Below are 15,204 nucleotides of genomic sequence, written 5' to 3'. Positions count from 1 at the left end.
TGGGTCACTGGTGGAACCATAGATGCATAGCTGTCGTAGTAAAAATATCTTGGAAAGGATTAAAAAGAATCCTCATTTATGAAGTAACGATGTTGTTCTGAAATTGCTGCACCGGTTGCAAAATTTTAGACTATAAAGACGATGGATGAGTATATGAAGGAACGAGAGAGATATGGCAAGTTCTTGTGAAGCTATCACATGGAGAGTCCACCACTAACGAAAAACAAACATATTTAATGTCTCCAATATTTCAGATCTAGGGCAACTAGAATCTCTTTCAGAAAGTTGGAGAGCTTTTATTATTGTTTATGAATTTTTTTTTGGTCAAATAAAATTGGGAGGAAAAGTTAAATTTAATGGAGGGAGAAATATATTTTAGTGAAAACTACAAGGCTACACTTGACAAGTGTTGTTTTTATAATTATAAAAATAGGTCACTTTAAAAGTGTAGTCATTTACATAAATAAGTGTGGTTAATAATATTATTATATGACAACACTTATAAAGAGTAATCTATACTACTAAAGAGCACATTTTATAAGTGTTGCCAATATTATCGTGGCCAAAAGCTAAAAGCTAAAGCTACACTTTAAAAGTGTAGCCTTAAAAGATTTAGGCAACACTTTACAAGCGTTGTCTTGACATAGAGTTGCTTTAGGCCTAAAACGGTGTAGTGGAATTTGAACCTTGAGAGAAGAAGGAGGCGACCAAATCCTAGTTCAAGAATGCAACAATATTTCTATTAGTTTCCACCTAAAATTGAAAGATTTCCTCATGAAATTTGTCACCTGGTATGTGATATTGCACAAGTGGGTTCTTTTTTCCCATTTGGTCCCTAAAAATCAATCAGATTTTTGAGTACCTACTATTAACTAGCCCTAGGGTTTCTAGAACTTCAATAAATTATCATGTTTTAGTTATTTAAATGTTCACAATTAGATAATCATGTTATTACTTGGTTTTATATATGAATTTTAGATCCTTAGATATTTAATTCTTTATTTCTTGAATTTCACATGCTAGGCAAATAATTATGTTATTTCTTATATACGTGCTTTATTTTTTGAATGTGTTAGTATCAATATAATAGTGGTGCACTATTAGTTCGCATGTCAGTTGTGACCTTCTTAGTATAATAAATAAATTTAGACTTAATGTATGAATTATTTAATTCATTGGTAGTAACATAATACTGAGTTGGACTAGGGTCAATCATCCATGTAGTCAGAGAACTACTTGCCATAGAGGTTGTAAGTTCCCTATGTGGGGTTCATTTACTTATCACACCACTCATGCCTCTATACCTCAATCAGGGTATATTGGGTCCTCTCAATGAGGCGTATACATAGACTTCACTTTTAGCTCATGTGGTTTTATTTTCGGTTATTAGTATCTCCCACAATTTAGCCAAACACTATTGCATTGACGAGGTATCATAATTCAGTCTCAGCATTTCATAACTTTGTCATCACATCTAGTTTAGTTATATTAAATATTTAAATATCCTTCCAATGTTAAAATTATATTATTACTTTGTTCAATTATTTGATATTTCATCTTTACACTATTCCACAAGCTCAGTTTCTATCAAGTACAGACGCGTACTCTATGCTAAATCTTCTGTGATATAGGCTGAGGTCCTAGGTATTCAGATCTAACATAGATCGTACTTGAATTTCAATTCAACAGCACAATGGTGAGTCATCATTCTTCAGGGACTAGTGACATGTTTATCTTTCTCACTTTTTAGGCTTTTAGTTTCAGTTTTGTTAATTTAGTTGTGGAATGTCCTAGAATTTCTAGTCAATTTAGAGGCTTATTTCATAAATAATTAGTTCTAACTTTAGTTTTAGAGTTTAATTTCTCTTTTGTATTCAAGCTCTAAACATTGATATTTTGAGTTTAGTATATGAGTATTCCTAATCATATATCTTATGATTTAGCTTTCACACAATATTATTATTTAGTTTATCTTTAATATAGTTATGATTGTGATAAGAGGGTTAGCTTGGAATCACTTGTGGTCGTGGGTCCCGTGTCTGCGTCTAAGGGTAGACTTGGGACCTAAAAATATTGCATAAGATCAAACTTTAAGTGTCCTAAGGTGTCTGAAGAGCCTGACTAAGTAGAGTGCTTTTCATGGGTTTAAAGTGCACCACATCTAATGAGAGGGAGGCTTTTTAGTGTTTTCGCAAAAAAAAAAGTTTGTTACACTTATCATGCATATGGTGTGATTTAATCCCATTCTAACTCAGCATTCTACATTTAACATCATTCCTCCTCATAGAGATAATGCAAGGAGCACAAAAGCAAATCCTCCAGTCCTAGGCTAAGAAATCCTGAATGAACAGTTTTAGAATGCCATTCATATGTTGGATCAGAGTGTGCCAATGAGAACAATCAGCGTGTTTGGGTTTCAGCAAATGCTAATTTTTGGTCAGCTGCACCTAGACTACAAATCTTTTTTTGGATTAATCCATCAATTTTTTAGGATTAAAGAGTGGTAATGATCCTATGAATTCCTTGGCTTAGATCAAGAAGATCTATGAGGTTATGCATGTAATTGGTAATGATCAGGTTAAGTTAGTATATTACCAAGTTAAGGATGTGGATTGTATCTGGTAAACTTAGTGGAAATAGAACAGGGGTACATTTGCAGTCCTATCACTTGGGTTTCCTTCAGTGAAATCTTTCTAGACAGGTTGTACCCAAGAGAGTTAAGAGAGGTAAAAGCTCATGATCTCATGAATATGAGGCAAGGTAATATGACAGTACAAGAGTACTAATTCAATTTTATACAACTCTCTAGGTTTGCTCCTTATATAGTTGCCAATTCTAGGACTCAAATGAATATGTTTTCTATGGAGTGTTAGACTTAGTAAGAACAGTGTAGAAATGCTATGTTGTTTGAAAACATGAACATATCTAGGCTTATGATTAACGTTCAGCTGGTTGATGGTGATAAGATTAGGAAAAAGGATAAGGAGAAGAAGAAGTATTTACTGGGAACTATGAGTATCCTCAGTAGAAATAATGTGGTGGAGATTGCTCGAAGAGTCAACAAAGTTTTTAGCCCTGGCCTCTTCATTAGTAAGTGTTTCATCCTACAAGAACATGTATGATTAGATAGATAGGGCATCAGGCTATTAATGTCGGGGAAGTGTTTCAGGCATCATGACTTACATAAACTGTACCAAGTACGGTAAGAACCATCCATACAAATGCCTTGCAGTAAAGAAAAGATGGTTTTGTTAGTCCGGTTAGATTTTGGGGGATTTTCCTTGTAAAAATAGACAAGGAGGTTACAATGGTATAATTCAGTCCACAACTTCAGCAGCACTAGAAGGTCACCCCAATAAGCAGGGTAACTCATCTGGTTCGGGTTGCGGTCAACGCCAAAATAGGTTGTACGCTCTCCTGGCTCTCCAGGATTAAGAGGATTCTCGTTATGTATTCACTGGTACATTATAAGTCTGTGACCTTGATGTTTGTGCATTGTTAGATAAAAGGACTACTCTCTCTATTGTAACTCCTTATATAGAAGACAAGTTGATGTTAGTCTGAAAACTCTCTCAGAACCTTTCTCATTCTCTACTTCAGTCGGTGACCCAGTTATATCTAGAGAGTATACATAAAAATCCCCGTCATGCTCTCTTAGAAAGTCAAGTTAGCAGATTTTGTAGAGTTAGAAATTGTAGACTTCTATATCATTCTAGGCATTAATTGATTACATTCTTTTTAAGCCTCAATTGGTTGTAAGATTAGGATTAATTTTTTTGAGTTACAGACGAACCAATCATAGAATGGAAGGGTAGTAACTTACCGCTTATGGGTAAATTTATTTCACAAGTTAAGGCCAAGATAATGATCTCTAAGGTTATTGTCTATAATCTACTTTAGGTTGAGGAATCTTGCTCGAAAACCCCAACTCTTGAGTTAGTTCTAGTAGTCAGTGAGTTTCTAGAACTTTTTCCAAAAAATATTCACGGAATTCTTGTCGAAAGGGAAAACAAATTTGGAATTGATCTGTTCCAGAAACCGATTATGTTTCTATTCCTCTTTCAAAAATGGCTCAAACTGACCTTAAAAAAATTGAAAGAGCAGTTCAAAGACCTTGTAGATAAGGGTTTCATCAAACCTAGTATTTCACCCAGGGTTACACCTGTGTTGCTCGTGAAAAAGAAGGTGGTTATCTCTAAGTTTGCATTGATAATAAGCCGTTGATCAAGGTCCCCATTAACAATAAGTATCCTATCCCCATGATTGATGACTTGTTTGACCAACTTCAGCGCGGTAATCATGTTACAAAGATAGACCTCAAATTAGTAACAATAAACTCAATCACAAAAGTGACATTCGAAAAACAACCTTCAGAACCGTTATAGCCATTTTGAATTTGTAGTTATGTAATTTGGACCAACCAATACTCCTGCACCTTTTAAAGACGTTATGAATAGAGTCTTTAAAAGTTACTTTAACTTATTCACTATTGTCTTTATTGATGATGTCTTTATTTACTTTAGGAATGAGGAAGAACATGCACATCATTTGAGAGTTGTTCTACAAACTCCCAAAGACTGTCAGTTATTCGTTTAGTTTTGAAAATGTGAGTTTTGGCTGAAATTCATTGCTTTCCTTGGACATATTGTTTCTAGCAAAGGGATCTTACTTGATTGAAGAAAATAGACTTAGTGAGAAATGTCCCAAACCTATATCTCGTACAGATAAAAGAAGTTTCATAGGTCTAGCGGGTTATTACAATAGATTCGTTGATGGATTTTCATCCATTACCTCTATGTTGACTAATTTGACTTACAAAAAAGTCATGTTTCAGTGGTTAGATTATTATGAGAAGAAAATTATAGAACTAAAAAGTAGACTAACTCAACTACTGTTTTGACTCTACTAGAGGGTTTAAATAATTATGTGATCTATTGCTATGCCTCCGGAGTCAGCGTAGGCTGTGATTTTATCGAGGTAAGGTTATAACTTATGCTTATACGCAACATAAGGTGCATAAGAAAAACTATCTTAGTCATGAGCTCGGGCTTGCATCAGTTATGTTTGTACTTAAGATTTAGATACATTACTTGTATAGTGTTCATCTAGATGTGGTCACAAATCATAAGAGCCTTCCATATGTGTTCTTCCAGAAAGATTTGAATCTTCACCATGGAAAATGGATTGAGTTCCTTAAGTACTATGATATAAGTGTGCATTACCATCCTTGTAAGGACAATGAAGTAGAAGATGCTATCAGAAGACTATCTATGGGTTATGTAACACATGTTGAGGAAGAAAGAAAGGAACTAGCAAAACAGGTTCAGAGACTTTTTCGCCTAGGAGTTTGCATTATTATCATATATCAGATAGAGGTTTGAATGTTTGAAATTAGACAGAATATTCACTGGCAGCAGAGATTAAGAAAAGTAAAGATAATGATCTGATATTTCTCGAACTGAAAAGGTGCAATCCATCAACGGATGGTTGATGTATTCTCCAAATGGGGATATAGTGTGCTTAACTATCAGGTTCAACTATGTGTTCTTAATGTTGGGGAGTTGTGACAACATTTCCTTGCAGAAGCCCATATTTTGAGGTACTGTATTTATCTAGGGTCCATAAGATGTACCGCGATCCGCAGGAAGTCTATTGGTGGAATGGTATGAAAAGGGACATAGCAGAACTTTTGCCTATGTGCCCCGGTTGTCAGCATGTAGAACATCAGAAATAAAGAGGTATGAATAAAGAGATCATCATTCCTATTTGGAAATGTAAAATTTACCACATGGATTTCATTACAGGATTATCTCATACTTATAGACAACATGACTCTATTATGGTAATGCTTTATAGAGTTACTAAGGCTTTATACCTTTTAAAGGTGAAGATTACATATTCGCTGGACGAATACACCATTCATTCTTTACATTAATGAGATACTCAGGTTACATGGGATTCCTTTTTCCATATTTTCGGATAGAGGTCCTCAATTTACCTCTCAATTTTAAAAGTAATTTTCAGGAAAAGACTTTATACTAATGTAAATCATAGAACAATATTTCATGCACATAAGGACGGTAAGGCAGATAGTACCATTCCAACCTTAGAGGACATGTTTAGAGATTTTTGGATCTATTTAAAGGGAGCTTAGATGATCACCTTCCTCTTATTGAGATCTCCTACAACAATAGATACCAATTTCGACATTCGAATGATCCCTTATGAGGAATTGTATGGGATTACGTGTAGATCTCCTACTGTTCGTTTGAACTAGGTAAAACAACCATGATAGGAGTATATTAAGGTCATGAAGCTCTTGGGAAAGTGCAACTCATTAGAGAGACACATAGGACAACCTAGAGTCGCCAAAATTGTTATGAAGATGTAAGTGGAAGGGAACTTGAGTTCCAAGTCGATGATTGGGTTTTCTTCAAAGTGTTACCTATGAATGTGTTGATGAGATTTGGCGAGAAATGGGAGCTTAGTCCTAGATATTTAGTCCCTTACAAGATTCCGAAAAAGATTTGTAAAGTTGTTTACGATTTAGAGTTGCCAACAATATTATCAGTGCATCAAGTCTTTCACATTTCATTATTGAAGAAGTGTGTGGGTGATCCAACATCAGTAGTGCGATTAGAGAGTGTGGCAATGAATAATAGTCTTTCCTATGAGTATGTATGATTTGAGATTCTTTATTGTCAATTTAGGAGATTGAGAAACATAGATGATGCTTGATTCAAAGTTTTATAACTTAGTTTTTCCTTAGAGAGATCTACTTAAGAAGTATAAGACTCCATGAAGGCCAAGTTTCTCACCTCTTTCCTTTAGATTCCACTAAAGCTTGAGGTAATAGTTCTTATTGATTTTTTTAGTAATTTATGCATAATATAAGTCTTAGTACCGTGTTCTTTAAGTTGCACTGGCATATTTAGCGTATTTTCTCTTGGAACTTAGATTATTCAGAAAGTAGTTTGCATTGTTTAGTGGTAGGGTTGCGAATATTTCTCCTCCATTTGTAGTTTAGTCATCATTCGAGGATGAATAATCCTAAGGAGTAGATATTGTAACACCTAAAAATCATACCTAGAATTTTTTTTGCAGAAAACTACTTGAAGAAGTGAACCACGACAAGGTTCACGGACCGTGATAGGGTCCACAGTCCATTAACGTGCCCGTGGTCATGACTTGGAAGTCACGAGGCACATACATCAAACCATGGGAACCCTAGAGTCCGTGGTCTTGAGGACGGGCGGTGGTGATTTCCGTACAGTCAAGGTTGTTGCCCCGCTAGTCAGTCCCTTAGACCCCCACGTCCAAGTAAAGACCATGGGAAGTTTCATGGTTCGTGCTCCTCACAAATGGTCGTGGTGGCATTAGTATGAGGCTAACCAGTAAGTCCCCAAGACTAGACCTCATCCCAAGTGAGGATCATGAGGAAGTGCACGGTCCGTGGTCCTTCACAAGGACCCTGGCAAGACCTGAAAACCACCAACTCCTATACGAAGTGCAGACCAAAACTATTTTCACGATATGTGGTTCCTTTTATGGTCTGTGGAAGTGGTCATGGTCATCTTTGTCAGAAACTAATGCCAGGGTCTTTTGATATTTTCATATTTCATTGGACCCATAAACTATGTCATTTTAACTCCAAACAACGTGGTTTTTGTTAGTTTTAGCCTAGAAACAAAAGAAAAACTTCTATAAGTCAGATATTTCATCAAAACCTAGAAATTTAGAACCTAGAGAAAAAAAGCAACAGAACCCTAGTTCAAGAACAGGATATGATTTCTATCAGTTCCATCTTGAGATTAAAAGATTTATCTGTGGAATTCATCACCAAGTATGTGGTATTTCACTAGTGGGATCCTTTCTCCCATTAGGTCCTTAGATTTCAGTCATATTCTTGATTCCATACTATTAACTTGACCTAGGGTTTCTAGAACTTCAACATAATATCATTAATTAGTTATTTAAATGTTTTTAAATCAGATTATTATGTTATTAAGTGGTTTCTTGCATGAATTTCAAATCCTTTGATATGTAGTTCTTTAGTTCTTGAATTACAAATGTTAGACAAATAATTTAGTTATTTGAGATATACATGACTTAATTTTTGAATGTATCATTATAAGTATAATAATGTTGCATTCTTAGTTTGTATGTTAGTTTTAAGCTATCGAGTATATTATATAGTTATGTGTTGATGTGATAATAATTTAATGCAAAGGGGGTACCATAATGCCGAATTGGACTAGGGTCATTAAATCATATAGTCCCAGAATAACAGGCCATGTTGGTTGTAAGTTCCCTTGTGGGCATCATGTAGTGATCACGCCAGTGATGCCTCTATATCTCGGGGTAGGGTATATTTGGATGTCAGACTCCACATTTAGCTCATGTTGTGTAATGGTCAGTTATTAGTAGCTCCCACAGTTAAGTGTACTCTATTGCATCTACTAGGTTTTAGTATTTAGTCTTCGCTTGTTATAACTTGGTCGTTGCATCCATTTTAGTTATATTCAATATTTCAGTATACTTATCATGTTCATACTATATTATTGCTTAGTCTAGTTATATGTTATTTCAATTTTAGTCTATCCCTCATGCTCATTACCTACCAAGTACTGACACGTACTCTATGGTACATCTTCTTGTAATATAGGTTAAGGTTCTTTGCAGTCAAATCATGCATAGATCGATTCCCGATCTTTAGTTCAGCAGCATTACTGGTCAATCCTCATCCTTTGGGGACTAGATACATATTTATCTTTTTCACTTTTTTATCTTCTAGTTTCCATTTTGCTAGATTTAGTTGGGAAATGTTATTACATTTATGCAGAAGGTGGAGTTTCACATTTCTCATTTTTCACAATTATATCAAATCATTGCTCCTCTCATGTAACCAAAACTAAAATTGTTTGCATACTTGAACATGACACTCAATCCAGTGACTATGCGAAAACATGGCAAGTGATCCCATATTTATTTCGGAAGATAGCAACTAATCAAAGTTAGTATCAGAATGCAACAACTAATCCATTCAACAAGATACAATCACATCGCAAAGTACATTCTCATAATCATATGGTAAAGTCATGATTCAGGACATTCATCATTCATATATCCTCATTTACATTTGATGTGATCAATAATGCAACATTCACATACAAACATGTATCATAATGAAGAAAGAACCAACATACATAGCACAATAATAGAATTACAAAAAATACCTATGTCAAAAGAAGCTTAAAACTGTAAAAAAAAATTGATCCTTCTCTTTCTGGACTAGTTCCTTTATTCTTTGTCTATACAAATAATCGTAATAACACAAAAATCAGTTTAAAATACTAATTACTCAATAACTTATAATTCTAACGATCCCTAGATTATAGTCATGATCCTAATATAAAATTTAGCGCTTTTCCCACCATAAGTTCTAGATCAAACCTTATCACTACCGATAATTACACATTAGATTACTTTTGACATACCAAAAAATGTATTCGGGTAGTGAAAGTCTTACCTTTAGCCTCACGAATGATGGAACATTTTCAAGAAAAAATTAGGGTTGTTTACTTACATCTCATGTTCGAAAATTGCATAATAAAATATTTTTTGGGTTTATTTACAACTTTAGGTCGCATCGGGCTTGCCACATCGATCCTCACCCTCTACAGAGGCCTCGGCAGGGCGACCAAAATACAAACCCAGAAGTTTGCATGAAACCCATGAGCTTGTTTAATAAATTTAAAATCCCCATTTCACAACAAACCTTCAACCAACGACACTAGAGAGAGAGGTTCGTGTTCTAGTTCAAATACGAAATACAATGTGGTCTAATCAACCATAGAAATAGAAATTATCAAAAATACATGTAAGATTAAAAAGGGTAGAACCAGTGTCAGATGGGATTTTTGGTTTTAATGTATCATCTATAAATCAGTCAGAAAAAACTTTGAAATAACCATAGGGATAGAGATTCTCAGGATATGAATAATATATGAAAATTTTAAAATATTGGTAATTGAAACTACTAATAAACAATTAAATATTTGTGAGAAGGCTAGACTACAAGGGACATAATATTCTCTTAAACAACTATCCGGAATGAACTAATATCTTTTAAACATCAACAAATATAACAATGAAGAACAAACACATGTTAATTTATCCATTATTTAAATCTAGATGTGTAGGATTGAGTTTAAAATTTAGTCTCTCGAGCTCAGCCCAGCTTGAACCAATACAAACAAATTATTAATCAATAATCGAGCTCAGCCCAGCTTGAACCAATACAAACAAATTATTAATCAATAATCATAGTTCTAAATATTTTCTTTCGTGCAAGCCAAGAACACAAAATCAGAACTGCATTTGCAATTACAATTCATAAATTAAACCACCATTGATGATTAAACTCACTTCAATTTATAATTTAAACATGTAATTAGCAATACCCCTAAACTAATTTAACCCATAATCACATGATCACACCCCAAGAATTGGGGTTTCAGCCAAACAATATAAAATATTAAAATGATTATTGAATCAATTATCCATCGACTGGGTAAGATGTTTTTAGTCGTTAAAATTTGTATAATATTCAAAACCCAGGTCCAAAATCATCAAATGATATCCCTTAAATTCAACAAACTATACAGAGAAAAGTGTTGTAAACTAAGTTTGCCTAAGTCCACTGTACCTAACTTTTAAAACATATGTCACATTCAAAATAAATATTCAAAATTTAGTCTATAGTTTCAAAAAATAAGCCATATAGGGTGAATTGTTGAATTGAGTAGGGCTTGACGAACCACTCGGCGAACCATCCATTGATCTATTCCATCGTCTTATTTCCTTGGCACTCGACATCCTCAAGTTTTGTAACTTTGGGCGATCACTCTTTGCATTGCTGAACTGCTTGGTGATTCGTCGACTACTCCTTTTTATTACTAACCTGGTTGCTTCCCTCAGGGCAGAGACAGTAGAAATTTAGGTGTTCCAGCTAGTCATTTGGCTATTCTCCAAGTGCTCTTCTCACTTACAAGACATGCCATTCTTCATTTCTTTAGTTTTTTTTGCTCCTTTTTGACTGTTATTGTCCGTGATTTGTTACTTAATCCATACATTTGAAAATCGAGAATTTAAAATCAATTTATTGTACAAATAAAAATTTGAGAACACTATATCTATATAAACAAGGCCCTAAATGAGTCCAAATCTCAAACTCTTCACCCACATGCCAATCATAAGTTCCTTTTACAAATTTTATCCATTAGATTAGGAATATTGAGTTTCTTTAAGTTTTGTGCTTCATTCTTCAATATGAGGTTTCATTGAGTTCTTCAGGTGAGGATCTTCTGTTTGAGTATTGTTCTTGAGAAAATTTGAGTTGAATTCTTTTTAATTATGTTGGGTTTTTGAGTTCCAAAGGCTTTCAGAGAAATTGCTTAATTCTAGGTGAGTTAGACATGGAAAAGGAGCAAGAAAATTTTTCAAAACCTGGGCATTGCGGTAGGGCGCTGCGTCACTCATCGCACCCCAAATAGCTTCAAGTATCATGGGGCCTTGATCATCATTCCAATCTGTGTTCCCTAAAAAACCTTAAACATTTTTGGGGTTGGCGCCCCACACCACTTAGTGCGCCACATCCCTCACCTTTTGTCATTTTCACGTATGTTCCCTCGAATCATACCTATGTTTTCTTATTATTATCAATACTTAATACCTCCATTAACACTTGATGTATCATGCACATACAATTCATAACGCTTGAATTCATAATTAAAATATAAGATTTAGTTAAGAGTAGAATTCAACAATTTCTTTTGAATCCTTTTTAGAAGTCTCTTAGAAATTTATTAAACTTGTTTTAAAACATGAGTAATTGAGTTTGAATATGAGGAGATTTGAGTTTAGATTTTTCAAATAAATATAAGGGAACTATATATTCACAAGATTAAATGTTTTTACCTTAAAATGAAGGGAAACATTAATTTCCAAATGAGTTCATGTGGAGTTTGGATCACTACATCATTTAAAAGAACCTTTTTAGTAATAATATAAAAGTTTGAGGATGAGGAAATGTTTTAAAACATATGAGGATGAGTTATATTATTGGGAGTAGCATTGGGGACCAACACGGGGAAGAAATAAGAAAACTCAAAGTCCTCACAAACCATGTGTGCCAATGTGGCTAAAAAGGGGTCATACTTTTTAGATGATTCATTATTGATTTTAAACATTGATTTTATGATCCATTTGGTGAAGATGTATTATATTCTATCAAGGTGTAGGAAAGTTCTGAAAGCGTGGGTTAGACGCTGCATCATCACATAGTTCATTGTGGTGATTGTCGGTTATAGACTCATTAACTTTAGAGTAAAAGAGTATATTATCACATTTTTTTAAATTCATTTGAGTTATTACCTAATGTTTTAAAATCTATTTTTTTAATGCATCTTTATTGTTGGTTTTATATTGAACTTAGTTGAGTACTTGTGAGTTTGAGTATCTTTGAGTTGAGAGATGATTTTAGTTGAGTTTAGATGAAGGGATTATCTACTTCCTTTTTAACCGTTCAAACTTATGTATATTCTTTAGAGTGCTTGGTTTTTTGTATCTTTTATGTAATAACGTCATTTAGTATGCATATTTAATTATGAAGGTACACTAGTTCAGGGTCATCAACAGACACACTATTGACACCACTTAAAATTGTAGAGTTGCTTTGGTGAGGCTCTTTGCTTCCAAAGCAGTCCCATTTACTTTTTAGTTTTGCTAGGAACTCATGGGTATTGTCTCAACGTTCATCATAGTCATTAGAGGCTTTATAAAAAGTAGTGTTTTGATGACTCTTTTCATAATACTGTTAAATATTTAATACTTGAGTTGAATAGTTACATTATTAAACATTTCAGACTACAATGAGCTAAATTGAATTTTTTTTGTTATGATTTATTTATGAGTTGAGTTATATTTAAGGGTTCCTAATTATTGATTAAGTCTTTCGCTGAGAGTTTCCCCAGGTCAAGTGTCACTACCGGGGACCACCCCCTAGAAGCCACATGGCATACTTGACGTCTCAGAGGTCTTATATAAGCCCTTAGACATCTTTCTTTGTATTGTCTTAAAATTATTGGAAAATTTTAAAAAAAATTCATAGAATAACACAATTCTAAAACATTATATCATGTTAAAATCATTAGTGCATACTTAAGACATTATGTCTCGTCTTGCTATCGTAGACACATCAATATAATAGAATAGGGACATGACCCTTAACAACATAAAAGTATAAACTACACTATTAAATCAACTTAATTTTAGCTCTTGACATGAAGGCCCTTGAATGATTAAGGACATACTTGTACTTGGGAATAGCTACCCATGCTCTTCATTCTAGGAAATATCCTCTAACAATCCCCACCTACACTTTGTGTAAAAAGATGAAGAAGAAAGATATAATACAAGAATGCACTAAGTATGATAATAATTAAGAAACATGATTTAAAGAGCACATGTAGTTAGAAACCATGAATCACATCTTTTAGTAAAACTTTATTTAGATTTGATACAATATTCATAATATAGTTCACATACATTATATAGACAAGGATACTATTCACAACAACACATAAAGACATATATCAAATTTAAGACACATTTAACACCTTCATAGCATTACCTTACTTTTACCTTCACTCATTAACCCAACGAAACTATTGAGTAACACTTAGTGCAATTCTTGAGTAGTGTCCTATTCCACCATTCATACCCAAGTATCACCTAGAGGTCACCAAGGGGAACATTCATACCCCCTTCATCAATTAAAACATATGCATTTATAAGTACATAAGATTTCATAAAAAACAAAAATCACATAATTACCATAGCCTAAGACAACCCCAATCAACACTAGTGCAATGTGAAATTAGCATCACATTACAACATTTACACGAAGTGTTCAACTGAAGACACCCTAGACTTGGGAACATCACATTCAATAAGTACATCAATGTTAGAGACCCAAAATGAGTTCGGTTATCTAGAGACTTACTTGTCACTATATGATTTTTTACATTTTAATTAAGTGTTTTAAAGTATTCATGAGTTATTTGAAGCCATTGGGAACTCAACGTCAAGGAACGACCAAGACATTCAACGACTAGTCACTAAGAGGCGTCAGATGTTTTCATGTGATTATATGTGTGTCATTGTCTTATGAAGTCCTTATATGAGAAATAATGATGTTTATAGGCACTATGTTGAGTGTCACAATGTTTAAAGGTCAAACGTACAAGACGTTCGAAAGTAAGCTCTTGAAACGTGCATGTGTGTGCCTAGCATGTTTGGACGTGTTTCGAGTATTTCTTTGGGTAAAACTGATGTTGAAGGTACTTTAATTTTTATGAATTGTATTTACATTGGAAATGTCCGGGTACAACTCCCCAAGGGCCCCACAGGAGACCGTCAAGAAGTACCCAAAGGCTATTGAGATACTACTTTTGCAACGTCAATAGACGAACCACAACTGACACCTCATCGTTGAATTGATGCCCCGTTGATCGTAGGCGTTGATCAAAACTTTGAGGTGTGAGCATATCCTCCTAGGAAGCAGTTGCAGTCGCAAACAACAGTGCAACAGGGTGGCTCGTCAACCAAACGATGCCCCGTCAATTGTGCCCGTCGATGCAATCTGCAACTTTAGTGCTTGCATGCTGCTTCATTAAGGTGTGATAACCAGACACTATTTGGTTTATTTGGATATTTTTGGGTGTATTTAAGTGATAAAAAACGTGACAACCCCATTGTCAATTCAATTCACAATAATTAGACTTCCCTCCCAACCAAAACTCTCTCTAGAACCTCTGTTGAAGGTGAAACTTAATAAAAGCATGGAGATTGGATTTCCATGGCCTCTTGAACATGTTTTAGAGGTATTCTTATACATAAATGTATGGTGATCCTTCATCTCTAGTTAACATTCCCAATATAGAGTTCCTTCCAATGTTTTCAATGCAAGTTCATGATCAAACATCTTCTTCTCTAATATAGCCATGGGTTCTTTCTAAATACATTTTGAATTGATTAATCATGATATATTGATGATAATGTAATGAATCTAAAGTGAATTTCAATCAAATTTCATGATGAACCCATGTCACCTTCAATTCTCGTATTAGCCTATGTATGGGC

Source organism: Solanum lycopersicum, chromosome 7 (genome assembly GCF_036512215.1).
Source record: "Solanum lycopersicum chromosome 7, SLM_r2.1".
Classification (NCBI taxonomy): Eukaryota; Viridiplantae; Streptophyta; class Magnoliopsida; order Solanales; family Solanaceae; genus Solanum; species Solanum lycopersicum.
The sequence above is the reverse complement of the archived record's forward strand: the minus strand, read 5'-3'. Positions refer to the sequence as shown.